At 38.0% G+C, this 20,707-nt stretch overlaps 1 protein-coding gene across 2 annotated transcripts in view; it reads left to right on the forward strand.

Annotated features, from left to right (window-relative positions):
- The first annotated feature begins 317 nt into the window (after positions 1-317).
- LOC111147969 (aftiphilin) overlaps positions 318-20,707 on the forward strand; it is a 64,456-nt gene continuing 44,066 nt past the window's right edge. For both annotated transcript variants that reach the window (XM_022504285.1, XM_022504287.1), the window contains exon 1: positions 318-532. The gene's annotated coding sequence lies outside the window, so the exon portion shown is untranslated. The remainder of the gene's footprint in view (positions 533-20,707) is intronic.

Raw genomic sequence — 20,707 nt, forward strand, 5'->3', positions numbered from 1 at the left:
CGGAATGCGGAAAGACGTCTTTCCCCGCAACAGCTCGATGACTCGCAAGGAAGTAAAGGAAAAGGGCAGCTTGCCCACACCCAAAATGGCGGCCGGCACGCTACACCACCGCGCCTGCGCAGGGGTAAGCGTTCTGTGACACTAATTCCCCTGGAGTGTCCCCCCCCCAACCCCCCTGCACCCACCAGCGCCCGGCCCCGACCTAGCCACCTGCGCCCGGAAGTGACGTGTCGGCGGCAGCGGTTCCCCCGCTGCATGATGGGAGAGTGTGTGGAGTGGGCGGGGGGTCTCGGCGGAGGAGGAGGTGGAGGCGGCGGCGGCGGAAGAGGGCGGAGGGTAATGGGATGGGGGTCCCGCGACAGCGCTGAAACTCCGGGTGGGCGTCCATGGCGCTGCTTCGCTGACAGGGCTGTGAGCAGCCTGCCTTCCGCTCTCACCAGCTCCGCGTCGGACTAGCCGGTCCTTCCCCGGGGAGCCAGTTACTCCCCGGGCCCCTGAGCCATGCCCATCGCGGCCGCCCCGAACGAGCCAGGTAAGCGCCACCGCTCCGCTTCCCCGGCCGCGCGGGGTAACAGGGTGCTGGGACCCGTCCCGGCCCACTGGCCGGACCCTTGCCCGGGCCGGGAGCACCTGCCTGCCGCGGAGCCTGGGACTGCGGAGACGGGAACGGTGCCGGCTCTGCGGGCCTGCGGGCTCCGGACTTGGGCTCTGCCCTCTTCCGCGGCGGGTGCGGGGACGCCGGCGGCAGCGCCCAAAGCGCACAGATCCCTCCCTGTCTTCCCGGGCACCGGCCGGGGAAGTGGAAGCCGTTCCCACCTCCCCGGGGCCGCCGTTGGCTCGCCCTGCCTCTCCGCTTCCACCTGCCAAAGCTCCGGCCCGCCGCTCCCTCCCCGGAGCTGTTGAGAAGTTTGGGGCTTTGCTCCGGCTTCCTCTTTTTCCCTCCCCCATCCTCGTGACAGGTGTAAACATTCTGCTTTTCCCAGGCCTGAGGCCGGCTGCGACCGGAGTGTAGCTGCTTCCAAGGGTCTCTGAAGCAAGCAGATTTTGAGTCCTCCAACAGGCAGAGGAGAGCCCCAGAGTTCATGCATCCCTTCCTGAAAGGATCTTTTTTGCTCCTTTCTTGCACTCCTCAAGAAATAATCTGTCTCCTCCCCAGATTGCGTTCGAAAAGTTGGACCATTATTCTTTACTCTTCCAGTTTGTCAGGTGCAGTGTGTCTTGCTTGGGCAAAGGACAAGAGTATAGGGTGAACAGTGGTGGGGGTCTTTTTTCTCCATTAGGAAAGTACTGAAAGTGGCTAGGTTTTTTCTCTTAGTGATTAATGCAAGTTTTAGCTTGGTTTCCCATTGAATCTTCTCTTTGGGGGCCGAGGAAAAGACTAACTCATACTTGTAAATACTGTAGTGGGGACGTGGGAAGGGGGCAAATTAAACAAAAGCAGTGGTTCCGTATCAGAGTTCTCACTTTAGGAGAAGAAAAGTAACACTTTACTTTTGAACTTTAATCTTCCCTCTTCACTGGCTTCCACGGAGTACATTCTCATACTCCGAATTGGGGTTTTTTGGTTTTTGTTTGTTTTTTCTTTTGATGGTGGGAGGGGTAGACTGTTAGAGCCTTGATGTTATATTTAATTGTTACTCTCAGTTAACCTTTTAGACATTGAAAAATATTCTAAACTCTCTAGGGAAACAAATGTTTCAGCATTACTCCATTGATATAATTTGCAGTTTATTTACATTTTTATATGCTTTGCTGGCTTAAATGTTGGCTTTGGTAGTTAAGTCATTAAGTAATTTTTAACTCTTTTGCGGGAGTGTGTTTCTATACAAGAGTACCTATGGTAGCCTTGTACATTTTGTCCATGAGGATATTGCACATGGATTTAAAGATCTTGTATAAAATATTTAGCTCTGTAAATGACACCTAGTATATGCTCATCAAACTGAATTCCTTTGTGTATTAATTAGATCTATTAATTGATCTTCAAAGTATAGATATATTTTAAAACCTTTAAAAAGCTCTTGTAAGAAATTCATTAGAATTCACATAAAATATAGGGCATTTGTTTTTCTCTTTTCTGATTTTTGACCTAGAGACTATTATAAAAATTATCCTGTATCAGATGTGGCCATAATTATTTACTGAGTCCATAATTGCATTAATAAATTTTGCAGAATCCAGTTGTCTTAATGAAAATTTTATAATCTAGGTGAATACTATTAAAAAACATCGTTTAAAATTTTAATTTGTTTTACTTGCAGTTAAAACTTCAGAAAACAAGTGAAATTTGAGTACCAAATGTTTTATTTTTGTGTGAGACCTAAAGTGCTTCCCTTAACAGTTTAAAAAGTCTTTGAATAGCTTCTCATTGAGGAATTACTCCTTCTCTCCTAACCCTATCCCCCAAAACTCATAAAAGGAGGCCATTAAGTATTTAGATATTTTTAAACTGTCATAAATTATTTAAATAAATGTTTATATTGTAATTTAATGTTACCTAAAATTTGTAAGTTAAAAAATAAGGACTTTGTTCTCTCTTAGCAGTTTCAGTTCCTCTTTAATTAGGCTAGTGAATCTTTCCAGCCTGAAATTCATAAGTATTTATAGTTTTTACACACTTTGAAAAATGTCTGTCATTATATGGGTTATATGTATCGATCAATTCGATAATTAGTCTTTTCTCAGAGTGTGTATATAATAAAGTCACAGGTGCTTTTATAACTTTATGATAATTAGTAACATTGATATACAGTACTTACTATGAGTGAGATACTTATCTAAGTGATTTATATAGGGTATGTTAACTCATTTACTCCTCATAACAACCCTATAAACTCATAGGTGGTATCCCATTTTTCAGAAAAGAAACTGAGGCACAGATGTTAAGCAACTTGCCTAAGGTCAAATAGCTGGTAACAGAGCCAGGATATAATATGAAAGTTTTGTTTATCATATTTAAGTAGTTTTAATATAGTTTTTAAAACATGCAGAACTATACAATATATTTCCTGGGAATCATGGAATATGTAGCAAAAGTACAAAAGCATTCATGGGAATGATAAATACAAACTGAGAATAAAAATTACTTCTGAAAAACTGAAGAGGGATAAAGGATCTAGGAAGGACCTGTGTTTTTCAACGGTAGCTTTTCTCTTTAGTATACATTTGAAGCAATTTGGTAAAAGATTAAGATTTAACACAGCTACGTAGTGGGTCCTCCATCATTCATTATATTTTTTTCTAAACTTGGGTGCTTGAAATCATAATAAAAGGTCAGGTTTTTCATTTTAAAGTAAAGTATCACTTTGTCTTTTAGTATTGTGTATTTAAAAAGAGGATAGGGAAGTAGTTAAGTGTTACTTTGTATTGACTTCCCTTTAAAATATAAGGAGGTTCTAACTTGAAAATATTTAAAGAATTGTTCCCCTTCCGAGGTTCCTCTGCCGGAATCTCCCTTGCCTTGGGCTCTCCTCTTATTTCTGTCAACCATCCATAGCCCCGTATCACACTCCTGGTTTCTATTTCTGGCCTTACCCTGGGGTTGGGACACATAGGTCTGGGTTAGACCTATTCCCTGGGAAAAGGAAAAAGTGAGAAACTATATGCTGGGGAGGAAGCAGAGAGGTAGGGAATCATTGCTCATTAGTTTGGGAGAAATGAAAAATGAAGGAAAATGGGTTCAATGCTCTCTCCTTTCTTCCTCAGTCACCACCATCCCTGTTTCTAATAACTAAAGTAAACCTTGCAGAGATAAATTGCTAGTAAATTAAAGGTTGTCTGTATGCTCAAAGCTTAATTTATAAGCACTGTTTTGGTGAATAGTTCCCAGAGGAAAATAAAGTATTAAATTAGAATATATTCACTGTAGGTTCTATTTATGTAAGTACTTTAAAAATGCCATAAACCGGGACGCCTGGGTGGCTCAGTTGGTTAAGCAGCTGCCTTCGGCTCAGGTCATGATCCCAGCGTCCTGGGATCGAGTCCCACATCGGGCTCCTTGCTCATCAGGGAGCCTGCTTCTCCCTCTGCCTCTGCCTGCCATTCTGTCTGCCTGTGCTTGCTCTCTCTCCCTCTCTCTCTCTGACAAATAAATAAATAAAATCTTTAAAAAAAAAAAAGCCATAAACCATTTCAACTAAATATCTAACACCATGGTATTCTCTTCCTTTCATTCTTGTTGCAATATATGAGGCCCTGTTGTAGATGCTGGGGGTACTGAAATGAACAAATAAGGAAAAAATTGCCCTTACTGAGCTTCATTTTCTTGCATTTGTGTGTGCGTGTGTGTGTATGTGTATGGGGATTAAAAAAATAAAATATAGAGCTGGCAGATGATGTTAAGTATCACAGAGGAAAGCAGTCCATTTGAAGGGGTATGGGATTACAAACTTTTTGTCTTAGAGACAGGAGTGGGAGGTGGTGGTTGTTGGGGCTTGCTGTTTTATGTATGATGGGCTCAGAGGAAGCCTAAGACCTGAAGTTGGTGAGGAGAATACGGGGGAAGAGTGGTAGAAGCAGAAGTATGCCTGGAATATTCAAAGAATTGTAAGGGGGCAAGTAGTATATGTGATCACAGAGTTAGAGGGTAAGAGGGCAGTGTTGCAGGGCTTTGTAGAAATTTTAATGACTTTGGCTTTTTACTGTGTGAAATGGGAGGCCATTGCAGGGCTTTTGAGTAGAGATGTGACATAATCTATGTTATAAAAGGATCTGGCTGGGGGAAAAAAAAGGATCTGTCTGGCTGCTGTACAAAAAATAGACTACAGGAGTGCAGGAGTGGAAGCAGGAGGATTCTATTAGGAGGTGGTTACAGTGATATGGACAGTTTCTTGAATTGGAACCTCTGGTAATTTCCTCATTGCTAAATTCAAAAAATTTACAGAGGTACTCCCTTCTGAAAATTCAAGGCCTTCACAGCCAGCTTTTCCAGCATACTGCCTACTTCCTTCATTTATCCTACATTCTGACCAAACTATTATGTGACTTATTGTTCTTTGACACTTGCCCCATACTTTATTTTTAGTGCCTGCCATTATCTCTATCAGTTAAAATCCTTTTCATTTCAAATTCTGTCTCCACGAAACTTTTTCTCATTTTCACCATTCCTCCTCTTCCCAATCTAGTAAGATCTTTTTCTTAGAATCTTTGTAACTATATTTTCCTTCATTTGATATTTATATTCTGGCTTGTGTTAATTACTTTTTTATTTTTCTCTTATGTTGTTTCTCCTAACTAGTTGCAGTTTTCTTTAAGATTGTGACTTCTTTTATTCATTTCTACCTCTTATGGAACCTAGCAGTTTTGTATGTAGTAGATGCTCAGAAATAATGGGTGTATATATATTTTAATTTTTTTAATTTTTTTATAAACATATAAGGTATTTTTAGCCCCAGGGGTACAGGTCTGTGAATCGCCAGGTTTACACACTTCACAGCACTCATATATATTTTAATCTTTGAAAGTCTTTAATTACAAGGGCATTGTAGAAAATTTGCAAGCAGAAAAAAATCACATTCCTGCTATTCAAAAAATGGCCTTGTTAACAGTTTAGCGTGTATCTTTCCCCACATTATGTGTGTGTGTGTGTGTGTGTGTGTGTGTGCGTGCATCTGTGTGTGTTGTATTGCCCTTTTAACAAACTGCAGTCTTTCTGTACAGACTGTTTTGTAGGTTGTTTTGTGTTAGTCAACTAAATTTCCCTTACCATTTCAGAAAATTTTCATCCAAACTAATATTCAAGGCTATATTCAAGTTTTTCCCCAGGTGGATGTCCCTTTACAGTTGATTTTCCCAAATCAGCATCCACTCCATATTATATTTTTCTGGTTATTAAAGTTACAAAAGGATAATATGTTTACTATAGAATATTTGGAAAATTTGGAAAAGTATCTAAAGAACACTGGTATGCCCTTGATGACAGGGACCCATCTGTTTTAATGCCTGGCACAGAGTAACACTCAATAAATATATATTGAAAGGAATAATACATGTTAAAAGGAGTATTAGTAATCACACTACAAAGAGATAACTAAACATTTTGGATTGCATTCAGTTTTTCCTCCTATGGGTATGAGTGTCATATACACGTGTATATATGAATAGTACTGTATCTTGGTGAAAAAGTTTGTGATCTTTGACTTTGTTTTTGGTTATTTCCGTAGGACTGAGTCTTAGAAGTGGAGTTACTAAATCAAAGGGGAAACCAGTTGCTTTCCAAGAGGTTGTAATAAAATAATTTACCTACAAGCAGTGTTTGAGAGTACCCATCTTCCTTTAATTTCCTCAGGTGATCAGTAAAAATGCACTTTTTAAACTGTTTACCTGAATTTTTATTTTGGATTTAGGCTTTTCAGGAGTTTGGAATATTTGCATAATTTAAACATTTTTGAATGGTTTAAACAGGAGGTGTGTCCTTATTTGATATGAAGTTAAAATTGCTTAATGCCATGTTCTTTTTAAAATAACTCTGATTGTGCTCACTTCGGCAGCCCATATACTAAAATAACTCTGATTATGTTAGCAAGCTATTTAAGTACAAGAAATACAATATTATCTTCTGGAGCTATGTTGTGCAGTATAATAACCACTAGCCACATGTCACACTTTTAATAAAGCCAGTCCAAAGTAGATGTGCTCTAAGTTAAAAAACACACCAGATTTCAAAAACTAATGTTAAGATATCTATTTTAGGCTGATTATATATTAAAATAATATTTCAGATGCTTTGGATTAAGCAAAATATAATTTTATCTGCTTTTTTAATTGACTGTTGGAAGAGTTAAAATTGTATACATGGGTCATGTCGTATTTCAGTTGGACACTGCTGCTCTGGAGCATGACACTGACTTATTTTTATATATGGAATAGAAATATGAGATTAATTCACTACTATGGAAAGCAGTAAAAAAGTTTTTAAAAATCACTTCTTGTATTTCAGGTTGTCAGTATGTGTTTCATAGGATGCATAATTTGCACAGTCAACTTTCAAATTATAAGTGTTTGATTACAGACTATAACTTACTGTAGTTCTTATGTTCTGAATGAAATATAGGACTTGGGAGAGGGTGTTAGAAAATTTACGTGAAAATTTGTTCCCTCATCTAAGAATTGAAGGATGTGTGGGAGTGTTTTAGGCAGTGGGACTGTAGGTGCAAAGGCCCTGGGGCACAAAACAATGTTTGCCTTTCAATAAATGAAAGCGGGCCTAGTTTAGAGCATTGGAAAAAACAGGGGAAGGGAAGAGGAGGTGACTGTTGAGATAGGAATGGCTTATATAGACTTTATTAAAGCTTTTTAAAAAATCTTTATCACAAGCAGGGAATCAGTGTGATCAGATTGGCTTTTTAGAAGATTACTCGGGTTGCATATGATTGAATACCAGTCAGGAAGAGGCTGTTTAAATGATAATGGCATCTTAGACCAGAACAAGTCATAGGAGGTGAAAGAAGGTACAGATATTCTAGATTTGAGAGATTTATGAGATAAAAATAATTCTATAGAAGATAAGTGAAGGTGAGGAGCTTTGTCAGGGCTGGCTCTTGTGTTTCTGACTTAGTAACTAGGTGGGTAGAGGGGCCATTCCCTGAGTTAGAGAGCCCTGGAAGAGGACCAGATTTGAGGAAGAAAAGCTTAAGTTCTGTTACTGTTAAGCTCAGTTTGAGTTGAGGAATTCAAGTGGAGAGAACTAGTAGAGAGTAGCCCTGGGAGGTCTGAAGCTCAGGTTTGAGAGTTGGGCTGTAGTGATAAATCTGGGAGTTCTAGAATGTAATAATTAAAGCCTAGATGGATGAGATTGTTTGTGGGGGAAGTTGAGTAAGAAAAGAGCCTGGATGAAACCTGGAAGAACTTACCCTACTAATTTGAATATGTTCATACTTAAGAAAATCTAAGTTTGTTTTGAGACCTGTTTGTAAAAGTGAAAGTAAGGAGTAAATTGGATCGAGTAACTTAAATATTTTTGTTTGACATGTGTGTGATCGAGCAAATAATCTAACACAGCTTATGTGATTATTTGGAAACATACCTTTTTCCTGCAGCAGAAAACAAACTGGACTTCCCTTATGAACACATTGAAAACAATTAAGAAGTATTGGGTTTTTGGTTACTTTAACAGATAGACCTAAGGAAAAATTATGTAATTCCATAAATACTATAACTCCATAAATTTTGAAACTCATTTTTAATTTTTTTAAATGTATATGCCTCAAATCAAAAAATCAGTATCTTAATTTAGGGGGAATACTAATGCCTGCTATCACCACTACCATTAGATTTGGTATTGGAGGCATTAGCCAACACAATAAAGAAAAAGACAAGAATTGGAAAGGAAATGGTCAGACTATTCCAGTTTGCTTATGTTGTGATGGTAAATTTTACAAGTAACAGGAACTTTCAATTTTATAAATAGTACTCAGCAGTTAGAAAATAAGGTGGAAGTGGAGACCCCATTTTACATGAGCAGAAAAAAAAAAAATAGATAAATAAAATACCTAACAGAGGGGCGGCTGGATGGCTCAGTGGGTTAAGGCCTGTGCCTTTGGCTCGGGTCATGATCTCAGGGTCCTGGGAACAAGCCCCGCATCAGGCTCTCTGCTCAGCGGGGAGCCTGCTTCCCCGCCCCCCTCTCTGCCTGCCTCTCTGCCTACTTGTGATCTCTTTCTGTCAAATAAATAAAATCTTAAAAAAAAAATAACAGATTAACAACAAATGTAAAAATTCTGCATTACTAACATTGAATTTTTATGTTAAATTTAACAATTCTTTGTTTAGGTAATAGAGGATATGATTCTTAATTCATATCTTCGTAGTCTTTAAATGTTAACTTTAAGTTTTTGGGTTGTTTTGTTTTGGCTTTTTTTTTTTCTTTTCCTTTTCCTTTTTTTTTTTTTGGGGGGGGGGGGACAGAGCACAAGTAGGCAAAGCAGTAGGCAGAGGGAGAGGGTGATGCAGGCTCCCCGCGGAGCAGAGAGCCCAACATGGGACTTAGCCCAATCATGACCTGAGTCAAAGGTAGATGCTTACCTTACTGAGCCACTCACATGCCCCTAAATGTTAACTTTAAATGATACTTTTCAAAGCGAATAGGATCTTTGATATTTGCATATATCTTAATGAGACCACGGTTATTTAAAGAGATAAAGTGAATAATGTTTCTGCCTCACATAATCTCCAAGGTGGGTGTTTTTGTTGTTGTTTTCTTTTTAGTCATTGCTTATGTTTTGTAGTATTTAATATTTTGCTGTGGTTAATCATCTCTCATCTTAATTGTTTATTATTTGGATGTAGAAATGTTGACCTGGAGTGTTTTCAGGTAAAATATTTCTGCTACAGTGACACTCAAAATCTGAGGCATTAATTTCTGTTCTTATGGCTTTTGTTTTTAGTAGCTATTTATAAAAAGTAATGACCTTACATTAAGAGATAAATTAACTCTCTGTACTGGATAGTTTGGGTTTTTTTGTTTTGTTTTTTTTTTTTAATTTTTTTTTATTTATCTTTTTTTTTTTATTTGACAGACAGAGATCACAAGTAGGCAGAGAGGCAAACAGAGAGAGAGGGGGAAGCAGGCTCCCCGCTGAGCAGAGAGCCCGATGCAGGGCTCGATCCCAGGACCCTGGGATCATGACCTGAGCCGAAGGCAGAGGCTTTAACCCACTGAGCCACCCAGGTGCCCCTGTACTGGATAGTTTTAATAGCATCTTTATTCCTTAAAAAAAGAAGAAATACCAAGAGTTTCAGGTATCACATCCAAATTTTCTCTTTCCTGAAGCCCAAACTGGAATGTTTGAATATTCATTACTTTAAAAAAAAAAAAAAAGAATATTCATTACTTTTTACCTATAGTCAAGTCACCATTTTTTCTTACTCCTTTCATATTGCAGATGCATTCCGCTATATCATAATGAGCCAGCAGATAACCGCTTTCCATCACATTAGGTTTCAGAAGTTTTCCTGAAACAGTGCAAGTGTTGCACCTAAATAAAAAGTATAGATTTTAATCAGATTACCAGTGATCTTGGTTTCTGGAAGTAGAGAAAAGTTTCTGTTGTTGCTGTTCACATTCATTTCTTAATATTCAGCTGCAAGTGAAACATTAATTTTTTAAACATTTTTTCCAAGGGTTCTATAACATTTAAATTATACACATAATTGCATCTGTTTCAAGGATTATTGCAGTAATTTAAATTTGATCCTTTAAGGAAATTTTCCAAGTTTCATTTAAGAAAAATATCAAATATTCTATATTGTGAACTCTTTTTTAAATCTTGAGTGTGAAATTTCTTTGTGATAGTCTCAGATAAATGTGTATGACAGAACTTTAAGAAACATTTATACATTTAAATCATTTTAAGTAGAGGAAAACTTTTTATGAGAAAAATTACAGTTCATTGATTTACCTGTATCCTTGAGTTCAGCAGTGAAGTTTATAGACATTTATGTCATCCCCAAGGTAAAAAGTCCGGTGATAGTCTTTTTTTTTTTTTTAAGATTTTATTTATTTATTTGACAGAGATCACAAGTAGGCAGAGAAGCAGGCAAAGAGAGAGGAAGGAAAGCAGGCTCCCCAGTGAGCAGGGAGCCCAATGTGGGGCTCGATCCCAGGACCCTGAGATCATGACCTGAGCTGAAGGTAGAGTCTTTAACCCACTGAGCCACCCAGGTGCCCCTGGTGATAGTCTTATTGTCTGGAAATATAACTCAGTGGCTCTCAATTTTTGCTGACAATCAGCACCATCTTTCAAACTTTTTGAAAAATTCCAATCTTTAGATCCACCTGTTCTATTAAAAAAGGAAAACAATACAGAGCTAAGATTGAGTAGTGTGGGTTTATAGGCTATTGGAAGAGAAAAACATAGAAACAAATTTGATTTACTTTGTCGGATGTAATAAAAGATGTAGATATAAAGAAGGATTAATTAATTCAGAAAGGCAACCTGACATAGTGAAAAGAATACCGGCTATAATGTTAGAGCCCTACTTTCCATACTTAGTCTTTATGGGACCTTGAGCAGATTATTTGACCTCTCTGAGTCTGTTTTATTCCTCTATAACAATGGGTGGTTGAGATTAAATTGGATAGTGTATGATTAGCACCAAGCATAGTACCTATGACATAACACCTTGATAAGTATTGGTGATCTCATTTCACAGAAAACTTCATGACTGAATAAGGTTTGAAGGTATAGTAAATGGGTTCTCCAAACAGGTAAGGACAGGAAGTTAGAAAAAATGACATGTAACAACCTAGAGGTAACAGTGCCAGTGGAGGAGCCAGGGGGTACTTTTGTCTGACTGGAGCAAAGAGAGAGTATCTTAGCCATGTTGGGTAAGATAAGAGTTTCAAGTAGACTGTAGTAATTCATGGGATGGGGATGGCAAAGAGGGAGTGGTCAGGGATAACACTCAGATTTCTGGACTTAGAATTCAGAATGTTGTGTAGGAAGAAGTGGTTTCTGTTCTTTGAGTAGAGGTTGACTTCAGTTTTGGAACTGGAGAATATGAGCTATCTTTGGGACATCCAAGTAGAGATACTCAAAAAGGCATTTGGGTAGACAGATCTGGAGGTTGGGCAGCCTGTAGAGAGATGGGGGTTTCGGTATTATGAACCTATAAAAACAAAAGGTGGATGAGATCTCTCCAGGATAAGAATATGGGGAGGCCGAGGCCTGAGAGACACTGAAATTTGAGAGGCAAGCAAAAGAAGCAGATCCATTGAAGGAGAAGGCTGTGGTAAGAGGAGAATCAAGAGAGAATGCCTTTCAGAAACATTTTTTTTCACTTAAAAATGTGTTATAGAAACATTTCCCAATTAGTAATATAGTCTATATTTTTTATTTACCCTATTCCTTATTGATAAATATTTGTTATTTTCAGTTGCTTTTTAAACTATGTAGGAGTTAACATTTTGGGGGAATGATCTTTATATACTTCTGTGAATGCTTCTATAGGATACATTTTTGTGGATGAAATTGTTTAGTCCAAAAAATATGCATTAAAATTTTTGGTATATTGCAAAATTGACTGTGGAGTGTGAACCAACATTTACTCCCACCAATAGTGTCTTTAATTTTATTCTTAAAGTGGCTTGCTTCCTAGTTTGGGGGTAGTATGAATTTGAAAAACAAATAGTATTTTTTATTACTATGTGTAAAATTCTGTGAAGAGAAAATGAATACTTTCATTTTATCAAATTACTTAGTTCGTTCAAATAATGTAATTTAAGAATGCATTTTGTCATTGTAAGCACCAGATGAAGGAGGAGTTCTTTGTTTTGAAAGAAGCTCTGTTCCCTCCTCTTACATGCTGGAAGCAGTAATTGGATTTAGAGGAAGTGGATCAGAAGGAAAGAGAATGATGGTATTATTGTGAGGGGGATTAAATCTTGAACAAAATTGAAGCGTGCAAACAGTTCTTGTTATGATAGACATACATTATTAACACAAATTCTGTGCTAAGATTTTGCACAGAGATAATTTTGAGGGGTTTTTTCTTGTAGCAAACTTTAAGCAATGCGTACAACACTATAAAATGAGCTTCCTATAAAACTGATCATAGGAGGGGCACCTGGGTGGCTCAGTGGGTTAAAGCCTCTGCCTTCGGCTCAGGTCATGGTCCCGGGGTCCTGGGATCGAGCCCCGCATCGGGCTCTCTGCTCAGCAGGGAGCCTGCTTCCCTTCCTTTCTCTCTGTGTGTGCCTCTCTGCCTACTTGTGATCTCTATCAAATAAATAAATAAAATCTTTAAAAAAAAAAAGAAATTGAAGAAAGTAAGATTCTTCAACCATATAATTAAAAAAAAAACTGATCATAGGAGAATAGATGTTTTAGAAAATACAATAGAAATACTACAGAAGATTTAAGTCCGCTTAAATCCTGCTGCTTAAATAGTTTAAAGGTAAAAAATATGGACAAATTTCCAGGTTTTTTTTTTTTATTGATTACTTGACATTGTTCATAACATCTATATAGAGGAACCTGTGTTTCCCTAACCTTAGTGGTACTAATAGTATTTAGAGGAAATTGACTATGAGTTTTGGTCATTTTTGTTAAATTCTTAAGTGTCCTTTTTGTCTTTTTTTTTTTTTTTTTTTTTTTTACTTTGCATTATGACCTATTCCTGGTTTATAAATTTTTAAGTGTATAAAATCAGTTTATAACCTGTGCCAGTGGAGGAACCAGGGGGTACTTTTGTCTGCCAGCTTTTAAGAAAAAATGGTATAGAACTATGAAGAGTACCGAGAGAATAAGGGTAAGTACTGTTTGGTGAAATTCTTTTTACCCTTTAGCCTTTCTACCTCTCAGGAGAAAGTAAAACTTTAAACCAAGGAACAACACTATTGGAAAGGTCAACCACCTAGAATTTGTTTGCTAAGAGAATTCCTTCCATAGTTTCCATGAAGGTTATCAGTATAGGGGACCCTACTTGTGGCATTACCTGTGTATACCACACACACATACACTCCTGAGCAGTGTTTTGGAGTGTGTTTATATTTGATTTTTCACATATACAAAACTTTTGTTTTATAATAAATCACCCCAAGAATGTCGTTATTTGCTGCTATTTGTGGATGATTTAAGGCTGTTTTTAAGTCTGGTTCATCATCTGGTTTCCTTCTCACATGTTTCTAGGTTATCTTTTTCTCAGTTGATGGGTGGTCAGGGAACAAATTAAAGTAACAAATAGCACTTAGCAAAGACAGTTTGTGAGGTAAATCTGCTGTTACATAGGTCATATTTTAAAGCCAAATTTGTGAGTTATAGGTTATGTGGGACACAGCACCCTTTCTCATTAGCTCAGATAATTGAATTCTAACTGCATTTGGTTGCAATTTTAGAACTATACTAGATGGTTTTTTCTCTAAAAGGTGAGCTGCTCTCATAGTAGGCATTTAGTAGAGAGCACTATCAGGAAGGGCAGCTGCCAAAGACCTGCCAACATGTATGTATTTTAGTTACAGACTAGAGGGGGGGGTTTCTGTTTTGAAAGTCCACAAAGTAGGTTTTGTGTTTCTGGGTTTTATTTTTTTCAGAATACCATGGGATCTTGAGGTTTAAACTCATCAGTCTTGGCCAGAATTTAAGTCTAAAGCTTTACAGCAAGAAATTTCTTTCAAAACATGTCAGCTATTCATGCCGGCTGATTGCAAATCTGTGGGAAATTTTACGTGGAGCATTAAAGTTGCTGGGAGCAGAGAACAAGAGCAGGGGAAATTAGCTGGGCCATCCAGAGTCGCATCACGCTCCAGAGACACCAGCTGACACCTCCACTTAGGGTGTGAAACTGCCTCAAATCAGAGTCACACTAGTTGGTCTGTTCAAAACGCATGAACAAAAATTTGTCCTTCAGCTGATTTTTTTTTCTCCTAGCTTGCATGTAAGTACTACCCCTCTCAACATTCTCTCTTTTCAAAAAGGTGCAGCACAAATGATTGGGTTTGCTCTCTTTTACATGTGTTACATTTCAGACCAGCCTCTCTCAGATCACACTTACTTACCTTACTGAACTTTGGTGTTTCCTAACTTGGTGGAGCACGAGAGCTAGGGTTTAGAAACCTAGTGCGAGGTGGAGGAGGAGACAGTTCACAAGTGGTCATTGGAGTAAATGTCCCAGCAAGAACAATAATCGTGTATTCAGTTCCTTCCGTGCACCAGGCCCTGAGGATGCAGTGGCCAACAACAGAGGCCTGCCTATTCCTGCACAACATTTCCAGTCTTTTGAGCTCAAGTAAAGTACCTCTTGCAAGAGCAGTTTCAGTGGAGTGGTAGGACAGAAGCCAGATTGTGCTGGGTTGAGGGTGTGAGTGGGAGGTTAGGAAGTAGAGATAGCAAAAAGAAGCTTGATACGGTGAGGAGGAGAGGAGGTAGAAGGACTCAGAAGGGAGGAGTTTGTTTTGTTTTGCTCTGATTTGTTTTGAGATTGGAAGACTCTTGAACCTTCACAAGCTTGATGAGAAAGCATCAGTAGTAATGGAGAAATTCAAAGGGTCCTCTGAGCAAGCAGTTCAGAGAACAGAAGGTCCAGGGGTTATCTGTAGACAATATTGTAAATGTAAGCAAGATTTTAGTGAAAGGACATGAAACTGAAGTAGTTCCTGCTTTTAGATTCTGTTTTCATTGTTGGAAAGGTTCGGGGTTATTAGAGGGAAAATTAGAGTGGCTAATTTACTCTGTAACTGTAGTAAGAGCAGAGAGTACTGGGGGAAAAAATGTTTACCAGGGCTAATGCATCTATCCTCACTGCTGCTTCTGTTTCGTTGTCTTTGTTATCAGCAGTTATCCAATATCATTTATTCATTTTCAAGTTGAAGTACCTTTTGGGGAATAATAGCTAGTAATCTCTCAAATATGGTCAGTTGATATAATGAATTAAAGGTAAAACAGTTTCAGATGTTTTTATTTATCTTGTTTAATTTTTACTGTGGAACCATACAAACAAATAAAAAGCCGTATGGATTTATGTAAAAAGTTAAATATACAGTAAAAGGAAAGCTCTTTCTTAGGAATTTTTGAAAACTGACTTTTGTAAAATGGTAACTCTTATTGCTATTTAGCAACATTCATTGAAGAGTGAATGTGAGTTGCTGCTTATGTCCTCATTTACATTGTACATATGATATTTGTACTTTTGTGAATCATCCTTATTGACATCAAAATCGGGAAGACAAAATTTGGTTGTCATTTTTGGCAGTCTGGCCTTTTGAGGGTAATCGGCTTAGTTACAAAGATATTTTGCTGCTTGTTTCATTCTTCACCACATTTTTACTATTGTGTACATTAATACTAAAAGAAAGCACTCACCTCTTGGCATTTTTGTTGGTTATTAGTTTGTAAGCATCTTTTTTCTCCTTTCAAATTATTGTGGAAGTTTCAGAAACTTTTTTCTGAACAACTCAGAAACCTTTAAGGGATGATTCTTGTAATTCTAGTATTTGCTCTCAATTATTTCTGCAATAAGACATTTTTCAATTATTTAGTAGCTTGTGACTGATTCACTGCTTAGTAATTACACTACCATGAGGGATTATTTAGCCTTTGTAAGCTTTCATTTGTAAAATGAAGATAATAATCCCTACCTCATCGCATAGTATGAGGACTAAGTGAAATAATTCATGAATGCTTTTCACATAGTGTCAACACATAGCGTTGAATAAATGTTAACTTGATATTGGTGTAAGCAGAAAATGAAAGCACTTGGAATATACTATTTGTTGAATGAATGCTTTATTTATTTATTTAGATTTTATTTCTTTTTTTGAGAGAGAGAGTAAGAGTGAGAAAGCACAAGCAGGGTAGAGAGGCGGAGGGAGAGGGAGAAGCAGACTCCTCGCTAAGCAGGGAATCCGCCCCACAAGGGGCTCAATCCCAGGACCCTGGGATCTTGACTTGAGCTGAAGGCAGACGCTTAACCAACTGAGTCACCCAGACGCCCCTCAACAAATATTTTAAACAATACTCCGTGTTGGCAGTTGATGTCTATGATGTCTTGGATTTTTGTTTTTAAATTGGCAAGTTTATAAGGAATTACAAGATCTCTTAAAAGTACTCAGCTTCAGAATTAGTGGAAATTTGATTAAATAGCCTTAAGTTTGCAGCTTATGTTAAACGGAGCCCTACAAAAAAAAAAAAAAAACAACAAAACTCTTCTCAATTCTTAGCTAAAAAGCATCTCTTTTTAGGGGCTTTCCTTGTTTTGTTAATGACCATAGAGCTAATATAATATGCTGAGGACAAATCACTCAAAAAGGAAAAATGAGGATTATTATTCTTGTAGATTTTCAGTTTTAGAAGCATGAAAACTTCTGTGACATCACGCATGGTCCAGTCATCTCTAGATGTATCAAAAGCCAGAAAGTTAACTAAAATCCATATCTTCGTATCGCTCAGAAGAAGGGCTCTTTCTGAGACCAGCTAATGAGATGACTCTTAAGCAGAATGTAGGCTGGGCAGATTCATTGACAGTATATTTTGATAGTTATCTTAAAACTCCTGTGAGGATATTATAGTAAAGATTTGAATAATTTGGACTACTGGAATAGCAGGCAACATTTGTAATGCAAATCAATGTTGTTAATTGCTTATGTAACATTTTCATTCATTTTTCTAAAGAAAATACACATTTTTTCCCCATCACTCACCCAAATGATTTGACAAGTGACTCATTAAAAACCTTAGACATCATGGTAAGAAGATAACAGTTTTTTTTGTGTGTGTGATCTGTTAACTAAACCTTGGTGGTGTAGTTTGTACTACTTAAAGCTTGTAGCACAACTTCAGACATGGTTGTGTGTCTTTTCTTTTTTCTTACCACCATCCTTCTGCTTATATGTGTTCTCCATTACCCCCACCCGCATTCCAGTCCAGTAAAACTAAGCTTGGAGTGTAAGGTCCTCAATAAAGCTGGGGATGGTATAATCTGGGTGTGCTTACCTGGCCTTGAAAGTTGATGTACATATTGATGCAACTTGGCTGGTGCCCTGTAAAACATGGCAGTTTCTTTCCTGGTGAGTTTTTAGCTTGTCTGGAAGGTTCTCTCAGTGTTTGAATCTGGGAAATTCCTAAAGGGCCTCTGAGAGACCTTACCTCTACCACCAAATGTGAGTCCAAAGACCCTTAAGATCGTTAATACTCTATGTGAATGATGGAGGATAAAGGGGTGGTCAAGGATGAACTCTATCTTAGAGGAATATATGGAATCCTTTCCATCCCAACCAGGTACCTTCTTAGAAGCCTTTATTCTTGTGGTCTTTTCTCTAAATGGATAGTATCTACAGCCAGTTTACTTCAGTTACTAGTGAGGACTTCTGGGTCGTATTGTCCTGTTCCTCATCAAAACCTTGATTCCTTTAATAGACTACTACTAGCCTCTGAACTACCAGTGGTTCAGAGACTGTGGTTTCAGTCCTTCAACCTTGAGCATTGTTTCATATTTTCCAGGGATGGGTTCTAGAAATTGGCAATATAGGCAATGTCCTGTATCTTTAGTGTGGTTAGTAATATTTTTCTTAAGTGACTTATTCTTTCATTGACCTTTTAAAGTATATGCAAAGTCATGTGAATGTTTTTGGCAACTAAGCAAACATTGGCTTAGATTTTTGTTAAGGGTAGATTATGGTTTGAACCACAAACTTGGTGTAAGTTAATGTTAACCATTAATGTTAACCATAAACTTGGTGTAATGTAATGATAGTTGATAATTCGCTGAGGTACAGAATGTGCCAGGTACTGAAGGTCTGTTATCTGTAATCCTCACAACAGCATTGAAAGGGAAAAACTGCTAGCCCTTCTTTATAGATAGGAAACTAAAGCTCAAGGAAGGCAAACTCACATAATTAGTAAATGAGGAAACTGGAATCTGAACCTAGTATCTATCTGACTCCAAGTCTAAGATCTTTCTCCTATACCATGCTACCTTTTGAGACATACATATATCACCTTAAATCTCAGAGGTAGGCCAAGTGTAAATAAGCAAAACTTTTTTTTAATAGCATGGTATGCTTATTATTATGGTCCCGTATGCATTCACTTGTAATATAATTGTTGTTAATCTAAGTATGTTGATTTTCTGAGAAACACTTTTTGTTTTTTATTGTAGCATGCATACAGCAAAGTGTATGAGTCTTAAATGTATAATGGGATGAATTTTTACAAATATATGTGCCTATGTAACTAGTACTAGGATCAAGAGATAACAACATTATTAGCACGCACCAGGTTCTTCTCTACCCCCTTCCAGTCAATATTGTACTTGCTATAGGTACCCCTATTCTGAATTATCACCATAGTTTAGTTTTGCCATGCCCAGAAATGGAATCACACAATATATACTTTGTGTGTGTATATATCTGGTTTCTTTGATACATCATGTCTGTAATAGTCATCGATTTTTTTAAAAAAGATTTATATATTCACTTGACAGAGATCATAAGTAGGCAGAGAGAGAGAGAGGGAAGCAGGCTCCCCACTGAGCAGAAAGCCCGATGCGGGCCTCGATCCCAGGACCCTGAGACCATGAACTGAGCCGAAGGCAAAGTCTTAACCCACTGCACCACCCAGGCGCCCCAGTCATCCATGTTTTTATTTTTTCTTTTTCTTTTTTTTTTTTTTTAAGATTTTATTTATTTGTCAAAGAGAGAGAGAGAACACAAGCAGGCATAGCGGCAGGCAGAGTCAGAGAGAGAAGCAGGCTCCCCGCTGAGCAAGGAGCCGGATGTGGGATTCGATCCCAGGACCTCTGGGCTCATGACCTGAGCCGAAGGCAGCGGCCCAACCAACTGAGCCAACCCAGGCGTCCCCATCCATGTTTTTAAATGTAATAATAATCCATAATGTATGCCATTGTATATATATATTATATATATATTATATATATATATGTGCCATGATTCATTTTAACCATTCTGCTGATGGACACTTGAGTTATTTTTAGCTAAGAATAAAGTCATGAACAGTCTTGTACATGCCTTCAGTGCCTATATGTACTCACTTTTGTGAAGTGCATACCTGATACAGTGTTAGTAAACACTGCCAGTTTTCCAAATGGGTATACCAGTTTACACTCCAGCCATTAAAGTATGAGAATACCAGTTAATATTATTGCCATTGGTAGCTATGATTAAAATTGTTTTAATTTTAGCTGTTCTTGTGGGTGTATAGTAGTGTCTTACTGTGGTTTTAGTGTGCATTTCCCTGATGACTTTTCATATGCTCACTGGCTGTTTGGATAATCTCTTTTGTGATTTACCTGTTTCAGTATTTGACCATTTTTCTGTTGGGTTGTCTTACATTGATTTGTAGGAATTCTGTATATATTCTGACTATGAGTTCTTTGACAGTTACGTGTACCACAGATACCTTCTCCCAGGCAGTGGCTTGCCTTTTCACACTCTTTTTTTTTAAGATTTTATTTATTTATTTATTTGACAGAGAAGGAGATTACAAGTAGGCAGAGAGAGATGGGGAAACAGGCTCCCTGTTGAGCAGAGAGCCTGGTGCTAGGCGCAGTCCCAGGACCCTGAGTTCATGACCTGAGCTGAAGACAGAGGCTTAATCCACTGAGTCACCCAGGTGCCCCTCTTAATGTTGTTCTTCAGGTGAACAGAAGTTTTAAATCTTAATGAAGTCCAGTGTATCATTTTTTTCTTTTGTGATTATTGCTTTCTATGCCCTATTTAAAACAGCTTGCCTTCTCTAAGGTCATGAAAATAATCTCTTAAGTTCTCTTCTAGAACATTGATTGTTTTCACATCTTTCACATTTAGGCCTACAGTCTGTCTGGAGCTGATTTTTCTGTGAGTTATTATTTCGAATCAAAGATTTGTTCCCCCTGTGTAGGTTTTCACTTGATCCCGCACAATTTGTTAAAAAAAAAAAAAAAAAAAAAAAAGCTTGTCCTTTCCCCCTCCACACTGCAGTGACATTTTTGTTATCACATGACACGTAGCTTTAAACCAGGTCTTAATATATGGTAACTTAAGTGCTCCAACTTTGTTCCTTTTGGGAAGCTATTTTTAAATTGCCAGGTAGTTTTAGAAGATAGTTAGCCCCATTCCTCCTTTCATTCCTCTGTGTTACCAAGCCTACCTTTCCACTTGACCCCAGGGTTTTCAACCTACAGACCTACCACCTCTTCTTTTCCATGACCATTTCAGACCTGAGGCTAGAACTCCTTGAGCAGGTACAACTTTTTTTCTTGTGAGAGATTAATATTG

The sequence above is a fragment of the Enhydra lutris genome, unplaced genomic scaffold (assembly GCF_002288905.1).
Source record: "Enhydra lutris kenyoni isolate GAN:26980312 unplaced genomic scaffold, ASM228890v2 scaffoldscaffold18, whole genome shotgun sequence".
NCBI classification, from domain to species: domain Eukaryota; kingdom Metazoa; phylum Chordata; class Mammalia; order Carnivora; family Mustelidae; genus Enhydra; species Enhydra lutris.